The sequence below is a fragment of the Oryza glaberrima genome, chromosome 4, assembly GCF_000147395.1.
Source record: "Oryza glaberrima chromosome 4, OglaRS2, whole genome shotgun sequence".
Taxonomy (NCBI): domain Eukaryota; kingdom Viridiplantae; phylum Streptophyta; class Magnoliopsida; order Poales; family Poaceae; genus Oryza; species Oryza glaberrima.
Genome location: NC_068329.1, coordinates 15,628,210 through 15,649,156, shown reverse-complemented (window position 1 = coordinate 15,649,156; position 20,947 = coordinate 15,628,210). Strand labels below are relative to the sequence as shown.

At 38.5% G+C, this 20,947-nt stretch overlaps 2 long non-coding RNA genes and 1 other non-coding gene across 3 annotated transcripts; 2 read left to right on the top strand and 1 right to left on the bottom strand.

Moving 5' to 3' along the window:
- The first annotated feature begins 3,190 nt into the window (after window positions 1–3,190).
- LOC127769505 (uncharacterized) lies at window positions 3,191–6,812 on the top strand. Its single transcript, XR_008016794.1, has 3 exons — window positions 3,191–3,335; window positions 5,792–6,111; window positions 6,185–6,812. It is a non-coding gene; the product is annotated as an uncharacterized LOC127769505 (long non-coding RNA).
- A 220-nt stretch (window positions 6,813–7,032) lies between these two features.
- Window positions 7,033–8,053, top strand: LOC127769506 (uncharacterized). Its single transcript, XR_008016795.1, has 2 exons — window positions 7,033–7,080; window positions 7,281–8,053. It is a non-coding gene; the product is annotated as an uncharacterized LOC127769506 (long non-coding RNA).
- Window positions 8,054–16,944: 8,891 nt separating this feature from the next.
- TRNAA-AGC (transfer RNA alanine (anticodon AGC)) lies at window positions 16,945–17,017 on the bottom strand. The gene has a single exon. It is a non-coding gene; the product is annotated as a tRNA-Ala (tRNA).
- Between the last annotated feature and the right edge of the window lie 3,930 nt (window positions 17,018–20,947).

Sequence of the window (20,947 nt, the reverse complement as noted above, 5' to 3'; positions counted from 1 at the left end):
TTCACCTGGAAATTGGTGCAATGTTTCTGGAAAATATGCTACATAATGAAGTTATAGTAATTAGTGCTTTTCATGCAAAGCCCATAAATAGTCACAGAATATGGAGAGGAAAATGATAAGTGATCGGACTACCCTGTGATTTATATCCTTAGAACCCTATAGTCCCTCAAATCCTCAGAATAATTTACAAATAACCGAGCAATAGAAGAAAAAAACACTTACATATTGTCTCAGGAAGTCACAAGCAGCAATCTTGCAGCCTAGCAACAGGTCTTCATGGTGAAGCTACAGGGCATGTGCAAGAGACGCATAGTTCTGGAGGACAGGAGAAGCCATGCTGTGTGCAGTGCTCTTGATGGAGATGGGGGAGTTTGTTCAGGTGGGAGGACGGGGAATGAGGAAATGTGAGAACGATTGGGTTAAGGATACGAAGAGGCAGCCATTATTTATGGTGCATGGGAAGTTGAAGGGACACACTAATTGCTTGGGATTTTTGGAGGGAAGCTAAGGTTTCACGTTAGTGGGAAGTATTTTGAGAGGGAGATTTGTGTGCAAAAATTCAAGTTCTGGAGATTTTTGAAATGGCATGTTCAAACATGTTAGACTTTTTAAAATTTTAAATTTGATCCCTAAAAATTACTACAGCACTCTAAGTACTCACTACAATATAATGCTTATCTAAACAAGAACCAACCATGTAGCATATTAATATTGTTTTCTTCAGTTTAAGGTACATATTAATATTATTTTTTCTTTTTTCTTATTTTTTAGACTTATGTGGATAATTTACTTTAGTTTTCATACCGATGTATTATATTACAAATTGTTGTTTTATTGAATGTGTACTATAAATTTTAAATTTTTGAATTAGTAAAATAAATCGGTGGTCCTATATAAAACAAGTAGCTCAAGGCAAGCGCGCGAGTGCGTGGCGATGATTGGTGCATCGAACGTTAGACTTGGCCTGTTTTAGTAGCCATTATTAGAGATAAAAATGATTCATATATTTTCCGATATTCGGACACATTTTCGGAAACAGATAGTCTCGGATAGATAATTTTCTAATAGTAGCGGATATGAAAATTAATTTTGTAATTGTTTTTGGAAATGGAAACGAATACGGTAAGACCATTGTCCAGCGGAAATCAGAAATGGTTGGAAACTATTCGAAGTTCTATATTTAGGAAGCTCAATTTGAGGGGGTTTTATATTCGCAAAATTGGTTCTATGGCATCGAAAGTTCTCTTTTTTTGTTTTATAATTCTGAAAGTTCCTAATTTACTTTATTAGCACCCCAAATCTTCCCTCTGTTCCTGTTCCTGTAAGAACCCTTTCCATCCAACTCATCCCGTTTCCTATTTCTCTGACCATGGTTGACTTACATTGTGTTCGGCTACTTGAGATGGGAGCTATCCCCTCGCGCATGCGAAACGAAGCTACTTATTAGCGCACGATTAATTAAGTATTAACTATTATAAATTTTTGTATATAAAATTTTTGCAAAACAAAACGTATCGTTTAGCAGTTCATGAAATGTATCGTTTGCAAAAAAAAAGTACACTAGTCCTTATTGGACACGGCTCAAACTTCCCTAAAGATTAAACAAATAATTACAAGCCCAATGAGATAAACTTTCCTAAAACATGAAAGGAAAATAATAAACTTATCATAAAATTAATAGATAAATAGCATTGCCGTACTTTCTTCAAACTCAGTCTCCTTTCAACATTCACCACTATCTTTTCCAGAACCAAGTCCGACAAAGAGTGAGCTTTCAGCCATCATCCATCCCTCGTCGTCTAACTCTATCATCTCGCAGCCGATGCATTCCATCCGATATAGACCCATCAGCCTCAGCTGATACAATCTTAGACCTTAAATTCACGCTGTCGACTTTGCTCTACATTTTCTTAAATTCACGCTGTCGACTTTGCTCTACATTTTCCTTAATTACTTACTGGAATATACCAAATTTCACGGTTAACACAAGCTTGCCTTCATCCCACTTGATATGAAAAGGTTATGCATATAAAGAAAATTAGTTACTATTTGCAGATATCCATAAAAAGAACTCCGGATAGTTTCCAACCATTTCCTATTTCCGATGGATAATGGCCTTACCATATTTGTTCCTGTTTCTGAAAAGATTATATTAGTATTCGTTTCCATTTCCGATACCATCCGAAAATTATCCATTTTCATCTAAAATTATCCATCTCTCTTAATATTCATTATTTTTATTTTAAATTTCAGTTGTTTCAAAATTGTATTCCTACTTGAACTTTCTTTTTTATTTTCTAATTTTGGATTTATTTTTTATTTTAAATTTTAATTAATCTCGTATTGGGTTTTTATATTGACTCTTCTTTCAAATTTGTTTATTTTTAATTTCGAATTTCAGTTGTTTTTAAATTTTATTCCTACTTAAACGCTTATATTTTTTTTATTTATAATTTTTGATTTTATTTTATTTGTATTCCAAATTTTATTTAATCTTGTATTGGCAAGAAAGAAAAAGTTCGCACGGGAGAGAAAATTTCCCTCCAACAGTCCAAGTCCTTTTGACTGAGGACAGATAACAAAGAAACAGTCTTAACTCTCCTACCTCCTCGATTACTACATCTCTGAAAAGCTACAAGCACTGAAGCACCTCTGTTCTCACACCACCCACCTACCAGTACACCATATGCTTGCTAGGTATAAGGAAAATCCCCAAATCTTATCTTATCTTAGTTCGGTGGACACCACAACCCAACCCAGAAGATCAACGGCAGTTTAGCTCTTCTTCGTCGGTCCTCTGCGCAGGTGACCACCGGAGCGAGGCGGCCAAGGGAAGTGGGCTGCGCAGCAGCAGCCTGCAAGCGTGGGCGCGCAGGCGTGCAGGTGTGCCGGCCGGACAAACCAGTAGGCAGGAGCCAAGGAAGAGCTGCTACCAGCTTGCTCGTTGCCCCAACTTGACTCATTGCCTGCCACATTGCTTCTTGCGGCATGAGGCTTGCTTGCATCCAGTGACTGAGCTCTATTCTGTTCTTTATTGTATAGTGACAAATGAGGTTGTGAGGAGATTTGTATATGATTTACTGGTATATTTGCAAATTGCAATGGAGAAGAAAATAGCATTGCTTAATTACTTTACAAAGGATTTTTTATGCTTTAAATTTTTTGTTCATTCATATCTCATTTGTTAGGCGCAAACTCTGAATCCTTAGTTTCTTTGGGTAAACCATTTCCCTGAAGCCCGTTGGATTGAGCTTCTAGACAAGCCTGCTGCCCTGCAGCTTGTCTGGTCCTGTTATGGAGACAAGGGCTAAAGGATCCAAGCACCAATCCACCAGGTATGGTTTCCCTCCCTATGTATTCTTGCATTTCGATAGTCAACAAGAACACTGATTCTCCATCTGTGTTTGGATGCACTTGTTGGTTTTTCTACCACGCTTGCCCTATTTGAATAAGTACTATATTTTTTTTAACATAGGGAATGGGTCGATTTAGCCACTATTAAGAAGTTACTACTTTCCCCTAGACCAAGTGATGACTACTTGACTGGTGTAGATGGTTTTCTTGATTTTGCATACAATGGGAAAAGTTCTGGAGAGAAAATCCGATGCCCATGTGTCAAATGTGCTCTAAGGTGGTTACGGAAACGGAATGAAGTGTATGATCATTTAGTTTGTGATGGAATGCTAAAAGGATATACAATTTGGGGCTGTCATGGTGAAACTGCAGCATTCATCTCTGCTAACAGAGAGGCACTGTTGCAAGAAAAAACAAAAACTAATATGCACCAGTTAGTCATAGATGCTTTTGGGCATATGGATAATGGACATCCAATGAATTCATCTACTTGCCAAAATTCCTTTGAAACAGGACCAGACCCTGAAACCCAAGCTTTCTTTGACTTAATTAGAGAGGCCGACCAACCTTTATGGCCGGGATGTGAACTTTCAAAACTTTCATTCCTTGTGCTTTTGTTCCATACAAAATCCATTAACAAGTGGAGCAATAAATCATTGAATGATTTGCTAGCAATTTTGCAACAAGCAATCCCAAATTGTAGCAATATACCTAGAACATTTTCCGAGGCTAGGAAGATAATTGGAAAACTTGGGCTTAGTTATGAGAAAATTCATGTTTGTCCAAATAATTGCCAACTATACCGAAAAGACAAGGCTAATGATGACTTTTGTTCTAAGTGTGGAGCTTCAAGATGGAAAAACAAAAAGGATAAAACTAAATTAACTAAGAAGGAAAGAAAGAAGGCAGCACCAAGGAAGGTGTTGCGATACTTTCCAATCAAACCAAGGCTTAAGAGGCTTTTCATGCACAAAGAAACAGCTGCAGCATTAAGATGGCATGATGAGGGACGTGTAAAGGATGGGGCATTGCGTCATCCGGCTGATTCAGAGGCTTGGAAGGCAATTGATTCTGAGTTTCCCGAGTTCGCATTAGATTCTCGTAATATTAGGTTTGGAATGGCTAGTGATGGTTTCAATCCATTTGGAACGATGAGTTCAAGTTATAGTTGTTGGCCTATTGTCTTAATACCTTATAATTTGCCGCCATGGTTATGCATGAAAGCTTCTTCTCTAATAATTCCTGATCCATCTTATCCTGGAAAGGATTTTCATGTATTTGCACAACCGGTTTATGAAGAATTAGCTGACTTATTTGAGTTTGGGACACTTACATATGATGCATCTCGAGATGAGATGTTCAGACTTCGTACTGTTGTACTACACACTGTGAGTGACTACCCTGGGCTTGGAATCTTTGCATTATATAGTGTTAATGGTGAGTTTGCTTGTATGCCATGCGGTGAAGAAACTTGTTCTAAACGCTTAAAACATGGGCGCAAGTATTGTTTTATGGGCCATCGTCGATTTTTACCTCCAGATCATGAGTTCAGATACGATGAATGTTCTTTTGATGGAACTGAAGAACATAGGTCAGCGCCTCTTGCATATCTCGAACTTCAACTCTAAAGAAGATACAAGAAGTTACAGATTTTGAAAAGTCAAAAACATGGAAGGGTATTAGTGGTCTATTTTCTTTGCCTTACTGGGACATTAATTTGCTCCGTCACAACCTTGATATCATGCATATTGAAAAGAATGTATGTGATAATATATGTGGGACACTTTTAGGATTGGAGGGCAAATCAAAGGACAATTTACAAGCTAGACTAGATCTGCAAGATATGAACATTAGATCGGAGTTGCATCCACAAAGACGTGCTAATGACAAGTATTACTTGCCTCCTGCTTCTTACACCATGTCCAAAAAAGAGAAACAACAATTTTGTAAAGTACTTCATGACATAAAGGTTCCAAATGGCTATGCAGGAAACATCTCAAGATGTGTAAATGTTGAGCAAGGAAAAATTTCTGGCCTTAAAAGTCATGATTGCCATATTCTTATGCAAGAACTTCTTCCTCTTGCTTTGCGAGGTGTACTTCCTGATAATGTTACAGCTGTCTTATTTGATCTATGTGGGTATTTTAGAGAACTAAATGCAAAAGTACTTTATATAGATGAGCTTAAGAAGTTAGATGAGAGAATTAAATTGACATTGTGCCATATGGAGATGATATTTCCACCTGGGTTTTTCACTATTATGGTGCATTTGGTTAGTCATTTAGCAATTGAGGCATTATTAGGTGGTCCTGCGTGTTTTCGTACTATGTACTTTGTTGAAAGGTATTTCTCTCTTTCAAATATTAGGATGTATTCTTTATTTTACAGCAACATATTTAACACAATTTTTTCTTTGTGTTGTCCTGACTTCCTGTAGGTACCTTGGTGTGCTGAAGTCATATGTGCGTAATAGAGCTCATCCGGAGGGATCAATGGCTGAAGCTTATTTGGCAGATGAGTGCATGGTTTTTTGTTCACGATATCTTGATGGTTTTGAGACTGAGCATAACCGTCCTTCGAGGAATGATGATACACATGAGCTAGATAGTTATCCTATTGTGAAACAAGGATCATCAATATTTTCTCATGTTGGAAAACCACTTGGAAAGCTAGCAACTATGTTATAAGGGGTATGGCTAAAGTACAAGCACATCGATATGTGTTGTTCAATTGTTCAGATGTTAATAAGTACTTGCGGTATGACCTGCACCTTAAAGCATGTTTAGTTATCCTTTTTATGATAGGAAGGCTGATTATAAATATTTTGCAGAGCTCATGCTGATCAGATTGCAAGTATATATCCTCGACGTGGTGTCAATCCAAAAACTATTGAGCGTGTACAAAATGAGAAATTCCATGAATGGTTTAGAGCACATATAAGTACAGAATTTCAGATTATTTATATATAATACTCAAGTCATCACCTAAATGATTTCTCACTGTACAGATAATGGATCTGGAGTGGAAGAATGGCTTGCACATTGTCAACGAAGATGTTAGATGGCTAGCCCGTGGTCCACTTGATGCAGCCAAATGATATCGTGCTTTTAACACTCATGGTTTCAGATTTAGGCCTAAACGCTTGGATGGAGTGACACAAAATAGTGGGGTTGTGCTAACTGCAAAAACATCTAGCTACACTAAAGCAAGTGACGCTAATCCAATTTTAGGTGATGTTACATATTATGGGAGGATAATAGATATTATTGAGCTGAACTACTCTGGAAAATTTTCAGTGGTCTTATTTAAATGTGAATAGGTGGATGTTATTTCTGGAAAAGGAATTAAAAAGGACAAATATGATTATACACTTGTCAACTTCTCACATCTTATACATATAGGAGAAAAAATTGAGCATGAGCCTTTTATTCTTCCTAACCAAGCTGATCAAGTGTTTTATGTGGATGACCCAATGAACCCAGGGTGGTCTGTAGTAAGGAAAATGAAACCCAGGGACATATATGATACTGGCAAAGAGGAATGGATAGATGAGATGGAAGCTGAGCCTTTTCATGTTTCACACCTCGGGGAGTTATTCGATAAATCAAACAATCAACACTGGGTTAGAGCTGATGTTGAAGGAACAATGGTTGATGCTAATAATGGACTTGGCACTGAGGCCTAGTGGGCAGCTTTTACTTTGGTACTTTGTTTGCTCCATTCAAGGTATATATGTTTTCAATGTACTAGTTCAAGATAATTTTGTAGTGTCTGCTCAAGATAATCTTTTGGTTCTAAATTCAAATTTATATATAGAAGATGTTCTAGAAAAAATCTATCAGTTGCTCCTTTTCTTTTGTTTTCCTATTGTGGTCTGAAATTTTTATATTATAGTACTTAAGCTCACTGGTACCTTCTCTCTGCAGTGCCATGCTTCTTGTTTCATATGGAGGCACAAATATAAGCAACCAATCCTGGATGATCAGAATCATTAATTTCAATGTACCATAGCCTTTTTCATTTGATTAAGATTTTGAATGACACAATATACATGTAGCCTTTTTCATTTGATTAAGATTTTGAATGACACAATATACATGCAGTGAGAACTCCAAGTATTAGATTTCGTATAGGCCGTGTTTGGTTTTAATAAATATCTTAATACATTTATGCATCACCAAATGTCATAAAGCCAATCTATCTTTTTTACATACACCAAAACCCAACTACAATGCATTGAGTTGTATGTGTGGAAAGTAAAGACTGTTTTTTTAATCTAATTTTAGCTGACACTAAAATTGAACTCTATAGCTTTGTTATCCTTTTTAAATGCAACTGAATTGACCATAATGTTTTTCTCTAGGAAATTAAAACCACGTTGTCATGCACATGCTCCTACAGGTATGGAAAGGAATAAACAATACAAGATGCTGGAAGAGAATGGTAAAAACTTAATAGTTATCCAAGTCAACAGAGAACAAATGACACATGTGGCAAGGCCTACGTCAAGCAGTCTATTGGTTACCTAGTTGTAGCTGTGATTTTGCAAGGCTTGTACTGTTGCAATGCCTCATGTTATTCCCCCTTTACCTGTAGGCTGTAGCTTTGTTCTAGTTCTATTTAAGTCTTTTGGACTGTGCATTCCTAGACTGTGAACATGGACTTTGAGAAATGAGCAATTATATTGTCTGATGGTAAATTTATTTTCTTGTTGCAAAATGTGAGTGGTTACAGGAGATTTCTAACTTGTATGATGCATATTTATATAATGACTAAATAAGTTGGATAATTTGAACTCATAGAAAGGAACTAACCTGAATATTGTCTGTATAAAGAATATATTCTAGAACTCTACGTCAACTTGTAATTTTTGCGACTTTTCCTATGATCTGAAATAAATTATCTGACATAAAAATAGAAAAGGTGCTCCACATTTTTTTTCTACTCTTATAATTTTTCAAATCTTTTTGTTTTTTTTCCACAAATAGTACCAATTTTTTGTTTCAATATCTAGGACAAAATTAGTGAAATTTCAAGGATATATATTTCGATAATTTTGCTTTATCCCCATGCTTTACTCTTTACCAACATGATCAAATTATTAATCTATCAATATTGAACAAGAGTCACAGCCAACACTATTTTTGATAATCATATAGTGTGTTATTGTAAGATTGATAAACCATCTACATGTAACATATTTGTGCAACTCATATATTATGTGTTACGAGGTGCTTTGTAGCACATGTTTGTGTTACTGTCTGTATCCTTGTAGCACATTTATTCACCCTACTAAAAATGTGTTACGGGATCTGCTAAGAACACAAAGCATGTGTTACTGGTTTATTTCCCTGTAACACAGTTTAGAATGTGCTATTGTCATGTGTTGCCATAGCTATGTTCTGTACTAGTGACCCCTCCCCTTCACACGGAAAATGGAGCGATAGATTAACACGTTATTAATTATAAGTATTAGCTATAAAAAATTTTGAAATACAAATTAATATGATTTTTTACGTATTTTTTCTATATAAACTTTTTACAAAATGTGTACTCCCTTTGGTTCTATAATAATTGACGTTTTAGACAAGGTTGAAATCGAACTTTTATAACTTTGACCATTAATAACTTTTAATAACTTTAAAAATATTTAGTTTAAAGAAACTAGGACAGCATATATAGATTTGTGTTTCAAAGCACTATAATAAAATAAACATGCATTTTTTTATTGTGTATATTATAATAGGAAAATAAGGTAAAAGATATATTTTGTAGACCGTGCCATTGTTCAAAACGTCAATTAAAATGAAACCGGAGAGAGTACCGTTTAGTAGTTTGAAAAGCGTGCAGGCGAAAAACGAGGGATGTGGGTTGGAAACCCATGAGAAAGAACACAGCCTAACCGAGCTTCCAACTTCTAAGGGTGGGCCAGGAGTACAATTTTTTTAAAAAGAATATACCTTCTTAATAGAGAATTAAAAATAGAGGTTAAGTGCCTGAATTTACAAATTTAACTTCCTATCGAACAACTAAAGTTTAGCATGGTATATCAAACAGTTGTTCCACGCACGCATGCATATCAAACTGTGCCTATTGGACAGGTTGTTGGCAAAGTAAAAACAGTAAAAATGCACACCCTATTGAACAAGGGTAGTTCGAGATATCCTTTATCCACCAATCAGTACATGTCTTTCAGTGCTAAATTTGATTTGTTTATTCAACGCTTTAAAATTCTATTACTCATAACTACGGTTTTATTGCTTCTTGTTAGTTTGACAGGACACCCTGCACATGCATGTACATCACTTATTATTCACTTTATTAAACCTTCAAACACCATGACAAAAGGCTCCAGTCAACATGTACTTATCGAACCACGGTCGTTCGATAGGGCTATCTGATATGGTATATTCATAGTTAATCGTATCTCAATAATTCGGTATATGTCCTATTGAATATTGGTTGTTTGACAGGATATTGAACTTGCGATTTTTTGGCCTTTATTTTTGATGAATTAAAATATTACTCTATCCGTTTGATACTATAAAGCTGTGTTCGATGTTCTGGGTTGGGAACATATTTTTAGTGCGCGGAAAACGGAGCAGTTCATTAGCGCATGACTAATTAAGTATTAGCTATTTTTTTTAAAAAATGATCATGATTTTTTAAGTAACTTTCGTATAGAAGCTTTTTTTTAAAAAACGCACCGTTTAGCAGTTTGAAAAACGTGCACGCGAAAAACAAGAGGGGAGAATTGGAAACTCCTCCAAACGAACTCAGCCTAAGCCACTTTGATAAAGTTTATAGAAAAATATACTAGCATTTCCAACACAAAATAAATATATTACCAAAATATATTCGAAGACAAATTTAATAAAACTAATTTGGTGTTCTAAATATTATTATTTTTTTCTATAAATTTGATCGAACTATAAAAAGTTAAACAACATATAATACAATAGAAAGCAAAGGGAGTATTATTTTTGGAAAAAGAAAATACTGGGAGGACCGAGAAAGTTACACGCGTTGGATCCAGATCAAAGGCTAAGATCGAACCACATACGTACGTACCTCTTTTGATACGAGTTACTAACGGATAATACGGTACGGCCGCATTATATACGTGTGTGCGACGAAGAGGTTAGTTAATTATAGCGCGTCGTAACTCGTAACTAATTAACACAGATCGATTAGCTCTACCAATTAACTAATTAATGGCGAATTGCAGGGCGGCGGCGCCGGCGCTGGAGAAGGTGGTGATCGCGGTCGCCGCCGGCGGGGTCCTGCTGTACCACCTGGCGAGGCTGGCCGCCCTCGTGGCGCGGGGCCACCGCGAGGAGAGGAGGCGGGCGGCGCGCCGGAGGGAGCAGTACGTCGCCGAGGCGAGGGCGGCGCGGCTCGAGGGCCTCAAGCGGGAGATCCGCGGCAAGGCGGTCGACTGGTGGTCGGCGCACAAGAAGGCCGCCGCCGCCGCCGCCGCCGCAGACTGGAGCTAATTAAGCTCGCCAAGATCGAGTAGTGGGATTGATATGATCCATCATGCGCATTATTACAGATCTTTGTTAATTAATTTGATTTGAATTTCCATTGGATTATATGTAGTGGATTTATTTCGGGCTTGGTATTTCGTAGGCGGCTGTGATGTAATTTGCTGGCTTGGAAACTTTGAAGAGATTTACTTCACGCATTTGCATTACCAATCAATCGATCACTTTGATGTTTTCAGTTAATAATGGCCACAAGCGTTGATTCCGAATATTTTATTTTTTCGACCTCTTAAATTTGCGATTTGCATTTGTTTCCTTTTTTTTTTTTTCCTTAGAGGTTTGTTTGTTATTAATTAGGTCTTGCAAATTCGTAGAAAAAATACTTTTGTGGGCTTATTGGCTTGTTTGACAACTCGAGGGAAAGGGATTGGGAGTTTACATGAGGAAATTAATGGTGAGATTAAGATGAGAATTTGATTTTTAATCTCAATACTCCTTCCGTACTCGTAAAGGAAGTCGTTTAGGACAGCGACACGGTCTCCAAAACACAACTTTGACTTCTTTTTTCTATAAAAATATTTATTGAAAAGTGATATATGTATACTTTTATGAAAGTATTTTTCAAGACAAATTTATTCATATAATTTTTATATTTTCAAACTCAATAACTTGAGAGTTATTCATGATTTATATTCCCAAGATTTGACTTAAACATTGTCCTAAACAACTTCCTTTATAAGTATGGAGGGAGTATCTTGTTTGGTAGAGAGGTGGAATTTGATAGGAAGTTTAGTTGAAGATTAGGTCATTAATAAAAAATGGATGGTTGAGATTTGTTTAGGTGGAGTAAAGGAGGAATTCCCTCCCAATTACCACCCTCTACCCAGGGATTCTTTCTCAATTCTCATTCCTATCCCCACCAAAATTCCCATGTCTCCCCATGTCTCCCAACCAAACAAAACAGTTAATAGTCTCATCCCTCCAAACTCCCAATCTCTTCTAAAAACTCCCCCAACCAAACGGGCCGTATGTGGCTATAGTATCCTTAGTAAGGACTGTGTACGTGATACGCGTGATGTGTTGTTTGTGCATTCACTTAGATATGGAACAAAATCTCCAACGTGGTACTGTGGAGATACTTGCCGCCTCACCACATTGTTTATGCCTTTTAGTAGCAAGAGGGGTTTTGGCCTTGCATTGTGAAAACTTGAACAATCTTTTTTTAAGGGATGGGTGAGCGAAGGCTAGGATGGCATCCCAGGTCATCATTTGGGTTTTTTTTTCATGTCTAGTTTTGAAGGCTCATTCTATACCTTCTCAACCCGTAGTCTATATCTTGTCGAAAACTCATCATTTCTGATAATGGAATTGGAGGGTTGAGTCTCTAAGGCAAGAGAGGGAGGAGAGATATATCTCATATATTGTGCATAGATCTAAAAATAATCATTTTGCAAAGTGAGCTTTACTTAACTGGCTAAGAAAAAAATCTAAGGCAGGAGAGGGAGGAGAGATATGTCTTATATGTTGTGACAGATAAAAAAACGATCATTTTGCAAAGTGAGTGTAACTTAACTGGTTGGTTCCCACTTGAACCCTGGTGCTCGCTTTTACGGGAATACAGCTAATTATTCTATTAGTCGTAGGTAACATACAAAGGTGCTCATAGCGGGTGCATTCATAGGGGTGAATGTGCATACGTTGTGAGGGTTTGTATTTATAATATATTTCTAAAGAAAACTATCATTTTGTTAACTTTGTAAGAAAACCATGTGAGATATATGCATATCAATTAAACGGACAATTTCCGTAGTGGTTTCATCTATCTTAATAAATATTAATATTTAAAAATCAATAAGTCTAATCCAGGGAAAACCAATAGTGCGGTGATGGAGTCGTAGGTACATGACTCCACCCATCAGGGTTTAAATTTTGATGCCTACGTATAAGAATTTTAGTGAGATCAAGAATATATCTGTTTCTTAGAAGATGTGTTAGGGGACTCTATCGTATAATTTTTTTTTAAAAAAAAGTCTAATCGTCCGGTTTAGACGTAGATTAGATCACGGAACCACCAAAACAAAAGTCCTTTTTTTCCCCTTTTGCTAGGGATAACAGAAAGCCCTTTTGTTTAGCCGCCACACGTGCCCCATTAGGCATTGCATGAATTCGTGCACGTGAACATATATGGACGAAATCACGAATATATACTTTTGCTCTTTCCACAACCAAAACAAGAGAGAGAGATAAACCCTAGATCGATCGATCTCTACCTATATATATTTCGCTCAACTAATTATCGGCGATCGATCGAGCTTGCATAAATTGCCGACGAACGATCGATCGACGCGCGATGGGGAAGGGGGATAGCCCGAGCAACGAGCTGCTGTGCTTCCTGTGCGCGGCGGCCGGGGTGGCGGCCGGCGTGTCGGCGTACCGGCGGAAGCGGCGGCGGAGGGAGGAGGAGGAGCGGCGGCGGGTGGAGGCGGCCGTGGAGGAGATGGAGGGGTGGGAGTTCGAGGCCATGCGCGCCAACTACCTCGCCCTCATGGACGACGCCCTCGCCGCGCTCTCCGCCGCCGCCGCCGGAGCTGAACCGACGGCCAAAACCTAGCTAGCTGCATGCACTGTCGATCGCCATGGATCTCGATCTAGGGAGGTAGGTCGTTGTATACATAATTAATTTCACTTTGATTACTTTTTTTAGAAAAAAAATGTTTATGATCGATATGGGTACGGTCTCTAATTTTGTATACTTCTTCCGTCTCATAATATAAGAGATTTTTTGATGGATGTGACACATCCTAATACGATGAATCTAGACATGATGTATCGTATTCACCTAAAATCCCTTATATTATGGGATAGAGGGAGTAATTGATTATTGTTTTTCTAATTAATTGGGTGTTGAACATGATTACCTACATGAATGAAACTATCTTATATTGGAAAAGAAATTCTAGCGATATTATTTTCGTATATAAGCTCTTAATGGTTTTTGCATATTAGTAAGCTAGGTTCGGAACTTGGAGAATTTATGAAGTAATGCGTGCATTGAATAATCTAGAACCACATTATATTTATCAACATAGGGGTATATACTAGTCACATGACTGGTTATACTACTCGTATTCGAATGATCCACTATGGATAATCAATCAAAAAGCCTATATAGACCGTATCTAGAAATACTTTTTCAAATGGTCAATTAAGCATGGCTCCATGTAGTATATATAAAGTGAGGCATCATGAAAACATATGCAGTCGTCCTTAGAGCAAGGTCAATGATATAGTCAATAACTAGCTCTAAAATTTATCCATATCATTAAGAGCTAACTTAGAGTCAATTCATACAAAATGCTAGCTATAAGCTGACTGCAATATAAGACATTGAGACATTTAATATTTGCATGAGCATGGCAACTATGAGATTAATTCTGCCACTCCTCTTTTGGCCATTCCACCATTTTGGTGCAGCAGCACTTGGTCATTGTGCAAAAAGGACATTGATCTACTGATAACATTCGACATAGGTTCTATTGGCAATATACGTCTTATAATATGAAACGGAGGAAGTAACATTTAACAAAAAGGACTACTAAAATGAGATTAAACTTCTTGATCTTCATTGACTAGCTGCATACCATGTTGATCACCATCTAGAACATTAGCATCCACCTAAAATATAGTCATGGATAAATATATCATGATGCTCAAACAAAATAATAAAAGGAAACGATGAAATCATAGATGATGGAAATAAACTCCAGCATGGCTTGTGATCACGGAGAAGCAAACCAAGCTGGAAGTGGGAATCAAGGACCACCATACGGATATAGCGCTTCCAACAACGTAGGAATATCGGGAGGACTAGATGAGCTCGCGATGATACAAGGAGGCGGCGCAAACCTCTCTTCGTCCGGTGAGATATGGCTTTTGGTGGTGGGGAACTAGGTTTGCGGCGGGAATTGGGGAGGGGGCAATTTTAGGGGTGGCGGAACCTTTCGCGCACATTGGGAGGAAAAAGGAAGCGCGCAAAGAAGGGATGGCGCGAGGGCGGAAGAGAAACCGTCGCAGTCGCCGGTGGGTAAATCGGCAGCAAGTGACTCGCTCGATGAAAGTCTATGTAAGGGGATCGAAGAACGGGAGATTGCAGATCACATGGGATTGATTTGTGTGTGTCTCACAAACCGTGTCTTTTACAGCCTAGGCTGTGGGCGGTAGTGCATCAAAAATTGTGTTAACGCCGGTAGTGCATCAAAATTTATGTTAACGCCCGGTGACAGATTAGTCGTCAGGTTTCTTCTCTCCCTCCACATAGGAATAAGATGACAGTAATTTTTGGAGCTGATGAGTTAGCCTTATTATATCTGCTCTTAGGGCAACCTAATGTATGTTACCTAACTAGACAATACCACTCTGTCCCAAAAAGAATCCAATCCTAGCAATGAATATGGACACGCATGTGTCCAGGTTCGTTGCTAGGATTGGGTTTTTTTTTTGAGACGGAGGGGGTAAGTAGCAGGGCTAAGGTACTAGGTTTTTGTAACGTGGGTCCCATTATAATTTTTTTTTACCTTTTTAGGTCACATCGGATGTTTGACTGGATGTTGGAAGGGGTTTTCGGATACGAATGAAAAAACTAATTTTATAACTCGCCTGTAAACCGCGAGACGAATCTTTTGAGCCTAATTAAACCGTCATTAGCACATGTGGTTACTGTAACACTTATGGCTAATCATGTACTAATTAGGCTCAAAAGATTCGTCTCACGATTTACATGTAAACTGTGCAATTAATTTTTTTATCTATATTTAATCCTCCATGCATATGTCCAAAGATTCGATGTGATGTTTTCGGTGGAAAAATTTTGGGAACTAAACCTGGCCTTAGTTTTTTTTTTCCAACTCAGCATAAAGTACAAGCAAATCCTAATATTGAACAGAGAAGACAAAAGAGAGAGAGAGATTTTAATTTTTTTTATTCCTAGGTCATAAGCTTACTACCTACTTCCACAATATTGATTACTAGGTCCTAGAAATACTTTAATGTCTACTACTTGTTTTTTCATTGCATTGTGGATGTTTTTATGGACCATGCAGTACGAGGGGGCGGTTTTTTTTCATAATGAAATAAACTCTAATTTTATTTTTATGTGCCAAAACACACTAACCTATCTAATTACTCTCCCATGTGACAGGCATGCGTGGAGAAATATCGGTGCACCGCTGCATGCTACTCTATCAACATTACATATCAGGAGAATTTGATGTTCTTTTATGAGTTGCTGCTAGACAAATTTAGAAATATGTAGTGCTACAGCTTAATCATATACTAGCTGATGAATTGAATTACTTGGTGATTATTAATCAGTGTCTATTGGACATCCCTTAAATATTTATTCGCTTCCTTAATTTATGTGTTTCTTTTGAGGCTGTGAGCCTGTGAGTGGAAAAAAAGCTTATAATTATTGTACGGGCACAACAATTAATGATATATATATTCATTGACAAGGGTTCCTTATTTTTAGTCTTACGCATGCGTCTAGTATTCAACATCATATCATTATAATACACACAACATATATGTGAATATCAATATGTATAATTTTTTTATAGGCAGAGTTATGACAATACTACCGTGATAATGGTGCCTGATACATGTCACTACCGCAATAGATTTTTTTTTTTTACATACAGCTTTGTCTTCACCTATGGAAATAACTATTTGCACAATCGTTTTCATAGAGGACCTATCTGCCTCTAAAAATGTATTTCACCTGTCTGGAAAAATACTTGTGTTAATTGTGATGCGTAGTGTGTTAATTGTGATGCTTTTCATTCTTCATTCCGGGTGAATCAAAAGTTTAAAGATTGAGGGCTGCATGCGCATGCCTAAAGCTTTTCATCCTCAAATGTCAATTTTCCAACCACTTATAAGAAAAAAAAAAGACAAAAGAAAATGAAGAATGCATAACTTACATTATATAAGAAAAAATGTAAAGGAAAAATAAAATGCAGAATGCATATACATTATAAAAGAAATATAAAGACAAAATTAAAGGGTCAATTTTAGAAAAAGCAGAATTCTAAAAAAAATAAAAAAATGGAGATGCGGGGTATCGATCCCCGTACCTCTCGCATGCTAAGCGAGCGCTCTACCATCTGAGCTACATCCCCACGTCACAGTTAAAGTAGAAATCAAAGTTATTTATAACCTAATTGTAGCTACTTAATTTCTCTTCACAGTTGCTGAGCTTCGAGTTCTTCGTATACTATTTGAGCTTTCTTCAATAATTATATCGGAAGAATCTCACCTGACAAGTATAACCACAATGTGTCTGTCCATGTATATATTTTTTTTCATCGACGGATTAACTAACTTGATTGTAGTAAATACTCCAACTGTAAATATACTTTCTTCTGCTAACTTTGCACTCACATTTTTTCCCCCCGCCATGGACTTTGATATACTCCTATATCACATTTATCGTGCCCTTCTCAACCATAATCCATAATATTAAGGCTGTAATTTCATCTTTTTAATGAAATTCTTCTCATTATATATATAAAAGAACTACTTCCACTGTTTTATATTATAAGACTTTTTAGGATTATCCACATTCATATAGATGTTAATGAATCTGGACATATATGTGTATAGATTTATTAACATCTACTTCCTCCGTTTCACAATGTAAGTCATTCTAGCATTTCTCACATTTATATTAATGTTAATGAATCTAGATAAATATATATGTCTAGATTCATTAACATCAATATAAATGTGGGAAATACTAGAATGACTTACATTGTGAAACGGAGGGAGTATATATGAATGTGGACAATGCTAGAAAATCTTAAAATATGAAACGGAGGGAGTATACACGATTACTTAAGGTACATGTAACAGGAACATCAGCTTTGATGATTTGGTAAATAAACATGATCTGTGCTCTTGGGCTCTTGGCACAGGGAGATCCACATTTGACAGTGATCATGCAGGTTGCGCCCACTCGGTACAATAAAACTAAGCATGAGCTGAAGGAGAGCAAAGAAGTAGAGTATACATACAAAATGCTTATCCAGTGTCAAATTCTGAAAATAAAAATATAACTGCATCTGATCAGGACTCCGAGAGTCTGAGCCTTGTGAAGTAGTATGACATATCGGCTTGTGAACGACAGAAGCGTGAAATAGCTACTTCATCCGTCCTAAAATATAGCTACCTATTATTATGCCGCTATATTTTAGAACGGAGAGAGTAGGAATATCATCTGTTGATGCGCCACGGACACGACGATCAATTCACTAGAAATACAGGCATCTCATCTGCTGCTGACTTGTTGAGAGAACGCTTCCCCAACTTGTGTCTTTGCAGGGATATAGGATTTGATGTTGTCGAATAAAACTGCAATCCTCACTGAATAAATCCATAACCCATCCTCAAGAGTTGGGCCCTGAAGTACCAGCATTAAAAGGCTCTAGCAACCGGAAATAGATCCTCTAACTTTAAGTGGCTGACATGTGCTCATGACTAGCGTGCCGCATATCAGAGGACAGTGCGTTAGAGGAGTCTCTTCGCTAGAAACCATGGACTTCCCTGAATAATGCCCTTACACCCCCGAGAAGCATCCATCCAAGTTCCTCTTGGTGGTGATGAATTGATGATGAGTTGAAGCAGCAGCAACTTCACTTGCATGACCTACACCTCTTGGTGGTGATGAATTGATGATGAGTTGAAGCAGCAGCAACTTCACTTGCATGACCTACAGCGGACAGAAGTCATCTCGATGGGTTTTTATCTGGTTATGGGAGGGAAAAAAAATTTATGAGAGCTGTTCAGGAATGATAAGGTCAGCAGCGGCTACGGCGGTCGGCTTGCGGTGGCCGTGAATGTGGAGGCATGGTGGCGACCGTGGCTGTGGTGGGAGAAGGCACGGTGGTGACCACCGTGGTTAAGGTGGGAAGATGCATGGCGGCCTCGGACGGCTAGCCGAGGGCGTAAAAGACGGCTGCATCTGGCCGGCGCAGCAGCGTTTGGAGGAGGGGTCGGAGACCGGCTTGGCGCAGAGAGGCGCAGCTGATGGCAGCGGAGGCCGGCTCGGCGCGAGAAGCGCGGGCAGCGGAGATGGAGGCTGGCTTGGCGCGAGAGGCGCGGTCGATGGAGGGAGGCCGGATTGGCGCGAGAGGCACATCCGGTGGAGGAGGCCGGCTTGGCGCGAGAGGCGCTACCGGCGGTGGAGGAGGCGACCTCGGTACGAGGAGGAGCTGCTGGTGGATGTGGCGTGGTTTTCGGCGCTCGAAGGCTGGCCGGCGGGGGGCACCGGTGCAGGGGTCCCACATGTCGGTAGAGGTTGAGGGGTGGTGGGAGCATCGGTTCGTCAGCCGTGGATTCGCAGGTGGTGAGCAGCGGGTGAAAACCCAGCCCGGCCATGGCCGGGCCGACAACGATGGTTAATTCTCCCTCTTGAGGGCGTTGTCGTGCTGTCTCATCCCTCAAGGGTGGTTGCCGGGCGAAAGCCCAATCCTGGCTCCTTTGAGCCCCGACGGACTGCGGCGGCGGTTTACCGTCGCTTCTCTTCTTGAAGACATCGTTTTGGCATCCCCTAGCCGAAGCCTCTCAATTGATTAGTGCAAGCACGCTCTAGGAGTTGGCTTTGTGTTGGTTGTGAGAGTGTTTTTTTTTGGGTGATCTCGTCTGTGTTTCTTTGTTGGTCTAGCAGCAGTCGGTCACGCTTAGCAGCGGCCAGTCCGGTGTTAGCCTTCTCCCGGTCTTGTGTGTTGGCGCTGTCGGTGTGTGGGTGGTGGTATATTTTTTTCTTTTTCCTGGTTACGACCCTCCAGGGTTATAATCTTGTAATTTCTTGCTCTATCAATAGAACTTCGCACCGTCTCGTGCGAGTCGTTCAAAAAAAAACTAAGTAAATAACCAGAATGCTTGATCTGTTCAATAATGTTTTGTGCTAAATAGCTGTGTACAGTAATGAACTAAATAAAAAGAAGGGAGGACTTACATTCAGGACAGGGTTTTACAGCATCATGATCGAAGGGAAAAAAAATAGAACTATTAGGGCCCTTTGAATCGCAGGAATGGAAAAATATAGGATTCTTATAGGAATGCAGTGCAAAACAGAGGATTGGAAAATACAGGAAAAACACAGAATTGACCGTTTGATTGGACCATAGGAAAAAACGCAGGAATCGGATGAGAGAGATAAACTCAAAGGAATTTTTCCAAGAGGTTGGACCCTTGCTAACTTTTCTCCAAAATCTCTATAGGATTAATCATTCCATAGGAATTTTAAAGGATAGTATAGGATTCAATCCTTTGTTTCAAAGGTTTTCATAGGAATTTTTTCCATAGGATTAAAATCCTTCAAATTTCTTACACTTTTCCTACATATCAAAGGGGCCCTTAACCCATGTATATGAACACTGTGATGCAGAATCTTGCTCAATCCGCAGATCTGGGATATGTGCAATCTTGTGCCAGTCATGGCCTTTCTCTCCTGACAACCAAAGATCTGTAGAGCCCGTAAGGAAGATGGCAATTCTGGAAGTGACTGAATTAACATGGCTTCTGCAAATTGTAAGGATTCTAGGGAGGTGAAGCTTGCCATGATTGAGGGTAGAAACACCAGATGAGAAGCATCGAACACTCCAAACCTCGTAAGCTGTGTTCGTCCTATTGTATCCTCATATATTAGGAAAAAGAAAAACTGATAATCTATCAACCATTCATACATTTAATAAAAACAAAAAGAACTGGGTTAAATGGTAGGTTGTGCACAGGCTTAAATTTATTAATTCATCAAATGCTACAAAAATATTGCTTTACATTTCTTTTATTATTCTGCTCAGCATGAAAGCCTTGTAAAACTTAAGTATTGATTTCCATGTATATCTCCAGGTGTAGAGGCTGGGATATTATTCTAGTCTCAAAAGAAACACATTTTCTAGTTTGTACCATGTAAATTCATCTAAATAAACCGAAATGTCAACAACACCCCCACTTTGACTCTCACCTTGTACTTTGATGACGGCACTCATGATTTATCAACGATAAACCACGAGTACATATTTAGTTTCAGGTTCTTGAACCCCGAG